A 7,500-nucleotide genomic window follows, 5' to 3' on the forward strand; every position below is an offset into this window, starting at 1 on the left:
TCCGACGATCGATTTGCACGTCAGAATCGCTACGGACCTCCATCAGGGTTTCCCCTGACTTCGTCCTGGCCAGGCATAGTTCACCATCTTTCGGGTCCCAACGTGTACGCTCTAGGTGCGCCTCACCTCGCAATGAGGACGAGACGCCCCGGGAGTGCGGAGGCCGCCGCCCCGTGAAGGGCGGGGAAGCCCCATCCTCCCTCGGCCCGCGCAAGGCGAGACCTTCACTTTCATTACGCCTTTAGGTTTCGTACAGCCCAATGACTCGCGCACATGTTAGACTCCTTGGTCCGTGTTTCAAGACGGGTCGTGAAATTGTCCAAAGCTGAAGCGCCGCTGACGGGAGCGATTATTCCGCCCGAGAGCATCCCGAGCCAACAGCGGCGCGGGTCCGGGGCCGGGCCAGGTAGGTCCGTCATCCGGGAAGAACCGCGCGCGCTTGCCGGGAGCCCGAGCGCCCGAAGGGGCGAATCGACTCCTCCAGATATACCGCCGAGCAGCCAGCCAGGACACCGGGGCTCTGCCCAACAGACGCGAACCGAGGCCCGCGGAAGGACAGGCTGCGCACCCGGGCCGTAGGCCGGCACCCAGCGGGTCGCGACGTCCTACTAGGGGAGAAGTGCGGCCCACCGCACACCGGAACGGCCCCACCCCGCGGCGAGTGGAAAGGCAACCGGACACGACCCCGCCGCGGATTGCTCCGCGCGGGCGGCCGGCCCCATCTGCCGAGGGCGGGGGCCAGTGGCCGGATGGGCGTGAATCTCACCCGTTCGACCTTTCGGACTTCTCACGTTTACCCCAGAACGGTTTCACGTACTTTTGAACTCTCTCTTCAAAGTTCTTTTCAACTTTCCCTCACGGTACTTGTTCGCTATCGGTCTCGTGGTCATATTTAGTCTCAGATGGAGTTTACCACCCACTTGGAGCTGCACTCTCAAGCAACCCGACTCGAAGGAGAGGTCCCGCCGACGCTCGCACCGGCCGCTACGGGCCTGGCACCCTCTACGGGCCGTGGCCTCATTCAAGTTGGACTTGGGCTCGGCGCGAGGCGTCGGGGTAGTGGACCCTCCCAAACACCACATGCCACGACAGGCGGCAGCCTGCGGGGTTCGGTGCTGGACTCTTCCCTGTTCGCTCGCCGCTACTGGGGGAATCCTTGTTAGTTTCTTTTCCTCCGCTTAGTAATATGCTTAAATTCAGCGGGTAGTCTCGCCTGCTCTGAGGTCGTTGTACGAGGTGTCGCACGCCACACCGCCAGCCGGCTGTGCACGCTACCGAGAAAGTACCGGTATGCGAACCGCCAGGCGACGGGCGCGCATCGCACGTTTAAGGAGACGCGGCCGGCCACACAGGCGACCACGACACTCCCACGTCTCCGAAGCGGGACAAACGCCGCGCGCTTCAGTATACGTAGCCGACCCTCAGCCAGACGTGGCCCGGGAACGGAATCCATGGACCGCAATGTGCGTTCGAAACGTCGATGTTCATGTGTCCTGCAGTTCACATGTCGACGCGCAATTTGCTGCGTTCTTCATCGACCCACGAGCCGAGTGATCCACCGTCCTGGGTGATCTTTTCCTTTTCAGTCTCCCACTGTCTCTTTCAAGACAGTAGCATTTGCGGGACTGAGGCGTCTGACGGCCCCTGTTCCACTATTTTTTTTGTGTCCAACGGCCTCACAGCCGATGGGCGTCGTACGGCTCCACACCGGAGCGGACAGGCACTCGGGCGAACGTCATTCAAAACCGGCGCCAGGCGCCAGGTACCGCAGGCCAGCCGCTCCAGAGCTTCAGCGCTCGTACCACACAACAACAACAACACTTCCGCTAGTTTTGAGAGGCACGCGTGGTTCCGCACGCGGCGCACGGCCACTGCCGTACAGGTAGCGTGTTGCGCGACACGACACGCACATCGAAAGACATGCAGTCTAGTCGGTAATGATCCTTCCGCAGGTTCACCTACGGAAACCTTGTTACGACTTTTACTTCCTCTAAATGATCAAGTTTGGTCATCTTTCCGGTAGCATCGGCAACGACAGAGTCGATGCCGCGTACCAGTCCGAAGACCTCACTAAATCATTCAATCGGTAGTAGCGACGGGCGGTGTGTACAAAGGGCAGGGACGTAATCAACGCGAGCTTATGACTCGCGCTTACTGGGAATTCCTCGTTCATGGGGAACAATTGCAAGCCCCAATCCCTAGCACGAAGGAGGTTCAGCGGGTTACCCCGACCTTTCGGCCTAGGAAGACACGCTGATTCCTTCAGTGTAGCGCGCGTGCGGCCCAGAACATCTAAGGGCATCACAGACCTGTTATTGCTCAATCTCGTGCGGCTAGAAGCCGCCTGTCCCTCTAAGAAGAAAAGTAATCGCTGACAGCACGAAGGATGTCACGCGACTAGTTAGCAGGCTAGAGTCTCGTTCGTTATCGGAATTAACCAGACAAATCGCTCCACCAACTAAGAACGGCCATGCACCACCACCCACCGAATCAAGAAAGAGCTATCAATCTGTCAATCCTTCCGGTGTCCGGGCCTGGTGAGGTTTCCCGTGTTGAGTCAAATTAAGCCGCAGGCTCCACTCCTGGTGGTGCCCTTCCGTCAATTCCTTTAAGTTTCAGCTTTGCAACCATACTTCCCCCGGAACCCAAAAGCTTTGGTTTCCCGGAGGCTGCCCGCCGAGTCATCGGAGGAACTGCGGCGGATCGCTGGCTGGCATCGTTTATGGTTAGAACTAGGGCGGTATCTGATCGCCTTCGAACCTCTAACTTTCGTTCTTGATTAATGAAAACATACTTGGCAAATGCTTTCGCTTCTGTTCGTCTTGCGACGATCCAAGAATTTCACCTCTAACGTCGCAATACGAATGCCCCCGCCTGTCCCTATTAATCATTACCTCGGGTTCCGAAAACCAACAAAATAGAACCGAGGTCCTATTCCATTATTCCATGCACACAGTATTCAGGCGGGCTTGCCTGCTTTAAGCACTCTAATTTGTTCAAAGTAAACGTGCCGGCCCACCGAGACACTCAACAAAGAGCACCCTGGTAGGATTTAAACGGGGTCCGCCTCGGGACGCGAAAGCACCCCTTCGGCTCGCCCCACCGGCAGGACGTCCCACGATACATGCCAGTTAAACACCGACGGGCGGTGAACCAACAGCGTGGGACACAAATCCAACTACGAGCTTTTTAACCGCAACAACTTTAATATACGCTATTGGAGCTGGAATTACCGCGGCTGCTGGCACCAGACTTGCCCTCCAATAGATACTCGTTAAAGGATTTAAAGTGTACTCATTCCGATTACGGGGCCTCGGATGAGTCCCGTATCGTTATTTTTCGTCACTACCTCCCCGTGCCGGGAGTGGGTAATTTGCGCGCCTGCTGCCTTCCTTGGATGTGGTAGCCGTTTCTCAGGCTCCCTCTCCGGAATCGAACCCTGATTCCCCGTTACCCGTTACAACCATGGTAGGCGCAGAACCTACCATCGACAGTTGATAAGGCAGACATTTGAAAGATGCGTCGCCGGTACGAGGACCGTGCGATCAGCCCAAAGTTATTCAGAGTCACCAAGGCAAACGGACCAGACAAGCCAATCCGATTGGTTTTGATCTAATAAAAGCGTCCCTTCCATCTCTGGTCGGGACTCTGTTTGCATGTATTAGCTCTAGAATTACCACAGTTATCCAAGTAACGTGGGTACGATCTAAGGAACCATAACTGATTTAATGAGCCATTCGCGGTTTCACCTTAATGCGGCTTGTACTGAGACATGCATGGCTTAATCTTTGAGACAAGCATATGACTACTGGCAGGATCAACCAGGGAGCTGCGTCAACTAGAGCTGAGCAGCCGGCCGCCCGGGAGTGTGTCCCGGGGGCCCGCGCGAACACGCAAGCGTCCGCTCAATTATTCTGCAAACAGGAGGAGGCCGAGCTCCCCTGCACGATACACCTCGAAACCCTCTCAGGTCCCGGCGGCGCGCAGCGCCGTCCTAGGTACTTGGTCGGTTTCGAGAGAGGCGCAATCGCCCGGAGTTAGGCGAGTAGACGGTTTTAGTGCGAACACCCTTGCTCCCAACTGAGCTTGCCGCTGCCGACAGAGGCCCGGGAGCGTGCTGTCGTGGCATTGCCGGCGGGAGACAACACGCGCCACCTATGGTGACCGGCAGCTCCAACGCCAGCGCCACACAAGGGCAAAGCCCCACTTGGGTGCAGAAGCGAACTCTCCCAGCACAGCGCACGCGCCAACACGTCCGCACAACTGCGATACAAACCACCTGCGAGAACCGCTGGGGCGACCGAGCAGCAGACGGCGTCGCGGCGCCGAGTGCCAGGCGGCGGCGCATCCTCAACGCACACAGTCCTCAATCAGACCAGCACACTGCAGATGTCCACCGCGCTTCGCACCGGGCTCGGCTGAACCAACTTTGGCCGCCAGGCGCCGCGTGCAGGGTGCGCCGCAGCGTAGCTGCGCCGCCTGCCGGGCCCGTCGGCTGGCGCTCCTGCCACTCGGCGCCCCCCACCAGCCGGCTGTTGCGCGTGCGCCCACGCAGCGCGCGGCCAACACGCCGGGCGGCCCCCCTTCACCGGCCGGGAACAGTCCCACCAAGCCACCGCCGCGTATCGCTTCATACCCACATGGGCCTAGTCACGTGTGTGGATGTGGCGGGTACCGCTGAAACAACCGGTTAATAGCTGTACCGATCGTCGCCATCACAGATTCACCTCCAGCGTGAACAACCGCTCAACAACGGATTTCCAGTTCATTTGCGTATCTTGGGCAGTAAACGTAGATGTCCACCTACATTTGCGAATTCAACAATTCTTGCATGCCAGGATGTCATGTGTCACGACACGCTACATCAGACCACATACACACTGCGACATGTGCAGAAGAGAACACGTGGAAGGTGGCCCGCGCAAGTATGCGATGTCCCTTCCGCGATCCACTGTCAACCGGCATCTGCGGCATGTCCCAGATATGGAACGCGGTCCACCAGGGTAGCACTTTGTGTGAGGCAATACGACAAAGTCGGAATACACGCGTCACTACATCAGACGGCTCACGCTGACCTGACCTGACCTGACCTGACCTGACTCACCGCACCACCACCCCCAGCGACCCAGGGTGACATACAATGCGTTCGTACGTTCCTCCCACACGCCTCTACGGCGTACCACAGTGCAACCTAGCTGTTATTGGGAGACGAGACAAGTAGCATCGAGCACAACATATGGAAATTGAGATTCGACACCGTTGGGCACAGCCAGCGTACAGTCACACGTATCACACTACTTCACTCTGTACGTAACTACCGATGATCGGTACAGCGTGTGGGTTACGCGTACGACATCAGCGGACAATGGACACAGACCATACCACGACGTACACTGAGGGCGTCGACATCTGAATGCAACTGAACAGCTGCGAGGCTCATTTAACACTCACACGCCAGACCGACCAGCTTGAGAGGACAGAGACACAAAGAGGGGGACAGAGGGGGGGGGGGGGCCGATATAGTCCTATTGCAGTACAATTGACAGTGGATAGCGGGAATATGTGGAAAGTAAGCAACACTCGCAAGACATCTACATGAGGATAACAACGACACCAGAGATTCCGAGCAGTGAACTATGTTAGGCAAAGGGACAACGTGGGTTAGGTTAAGGGACAACGTGGGTTAGGTTAAGGGACAACGTGGGTTAGGTTAAGGGACAACGTGGGTTAGGTTAAGGGACAACGTGGGTTAGGTTAAGGGACAACGTGGGTTAGGTTAAGGGACAACGTGGGTTAGGTTAAGGGACAACGTGGGTTAGGTTAAGGGACAACGTGGGTTAGGTTAAGGGACAACGTGGGTTAGGTTAAGGGACAACGTGGGTTAGGTTAAGGGACAACGTGGGTTAGGTTAAGGGACAACGTGGGTTAGGTTAAGGGACAACGTGGGTTAGGTTAAGGGACAACGTGGGTTAGGTTAAGGGACAACTTGAGTTAGGTTAAGGGACAACTTGAGTTAGGTTAAGGGACAACTTGAGTTAGGTTAAGGGACAACTTGAGTTAGGTTAAGGGACAACTTGAGTTAGGTTAAGGGACAACTTGAGTTAGGTTAAGGGACAACTTGAGTTAGGTTAAGGGACAACTTGAGTTAGGTTAAGGGACAACTTGAGTTAGGTTAAGGGACAACTTGAGTTAGGTTAAGGGACAACTTGAGTTAGGTTAAGGGACAACTTGAGTTAGGTTAAGGGACAACTTGAGTTAGGTTAAGGGACAACTTGAGTTAGGTTAAGGGACAACTTGAGTTAGGTTAAGGGACAACTTGAGTTAGGTTAAGGGACAACTTGAGTTAGGTTAAGGGACAACTTGAGTTAGGTTAAGGGACAACTTGAGTTAGGTTAAGGGACAACTTGAGTTAGGTTAAGGGACAACTTGAGTTAGGTTAAGGGACAACTTGAGTTAGGTTAAGGGACAAATTGAGTTAGGTTAAGGGACAAATTGAGTTAGGTTAAGCGATAATCTGGTACAGCCACAGTTAGGTTAAGCGATGATCTGGTACAGCCACAGTTAGGTTAAGCGATGATCTGGTACAGCCACAGTTAGGTTAAGCGATAATCTGGTACAGCCACAGTTAGGTTAAGCGATAATCTGGTACAGCCACAGTTAGGTTAAGCGATAATCTGGTACAGCCACAGTTAGGTTAAGCGATAATCTGGTACAGCCACAGTTAGGTTAAGCGATAATCTGGTACAGCCACAGTTAGGTTAAGCGATAATCTGGTACAGCCACAGTTAGGTTAAGCGATAATCTGGTACAGCCACAGTTAGGTTAAGCGATAATCTGGTACAGCCACAGTTAGGTTAAGCGATAATCTGGTACAGCCACAGTTAGGTTAAGCAATAAAGTTGGTTAAATTTGGTATTGTGGGAAAGGGGGAAGAGAGAGAGAGGGGGGGGGGGTGGATAGTGGTGGCAGTACGCGGATGCCTGAGTCACCGTCAGATACGTCACGTCGGTTCGATGCTTGTAGCAAGAGGCTGGCGGGTCTGTGTCTCTCACTTCTGCAATTTTTCATGTGGTATAACACGAGGGCGGGGGGTGATATTTGGTGCCCCTCTGTGTAGGATGTGTGTTGGTTTATCTGAGCAATGGTAGTTGTCGGAGGAGTGGGGTATTGTGCTTTTATAGGTGGACCTACTGCTCTGGTTATCATAGTGTCGACGGTGCAATGTCGCAGAGAGGATGCACTCGACATTGTCGCATTCCAGATGTTTACGTATTGTGTGTCTCCGTTGCAGGCCGAGAGTGGTGCATGTTCGAGTGTCTGGCTGACGTGCGATTCACGTTGTGTGCCCAGTCTTACAGCACGTATAGGGACATTCGCATAAATCATCTATATGTGGCCTTGCATCATTTACTAAGCAGTGCCGTGAGACGACCGAACTATTAGGAAAGTACTGATGTACCGCATAATGTTTACCTTCCACCACACGGCGAGTATCGACTG

General features: G+C 54.8%; 3 non-coding genes across 3 annotated transcripts in view; all 3 read right to left on the reverse strand.

Annotated features, from left to right (window-relative positions):
* LOC126320111 (large subunit ribosomal RNA) overlaps nucleotides 1–1,227 on the reverse strand; it is a 4,222-nt gene extending 2,995 nt beyond the window's left edge. Inside the window, exon 1 of the ribosomal RNA XR_007557868.1 lies at nucleotides 1–1,227. This exon is cut by the window's left edge and continues 2,995 nt beyond it. This is a non-coding gene — a ribosomal RNA (large subunit ribosomal RNA).
* Nucleotides 1,228–1,415: 188 nt separating this feature from the next.
* On the reverse strand, nucleotides 1,416–1,570 carry LOC126320129 (5.8S ribosomal RNA). Its single transcript, XR_007557879.1, has one exon. It is a non-coding gene; the product is annotated as a 5.8S ribosomal RNA (ribosomal RNA).
* Nucleotides 1,571–1,935: 365 nt separating this feature from the next.
* Nucleotides 1,936–3,828, reverse strand: LOC126320157 (small subunit ribosomal RNA). Its single transcript, XR_007557904.1, has one exon. It is a non-coding gene; the product is annotated as a small subunit ribosomal RNA (ribosomal RNA).
* Between the last annotated feature and the right edge of the window lie 3,672 nt (nucleotides 3,829–7,500).

This window comes from Schistocerca gregaria, unplaced genomic scaffold, assembly GCF_023897955.1.
Source record: "Schistocerca gregaria isolate iqSchGreg1 unplaced genomic scaffold, iqSchGreg1.2 ptg000703l, whole genome shotgun sequence".
Classification (NCBI taxonomy): Eukaryota; Metazoa; Arthropoda; class Insecta; order Orthoptera; family Acrididae; genus Schistocerca; species Schistocerca gregaria.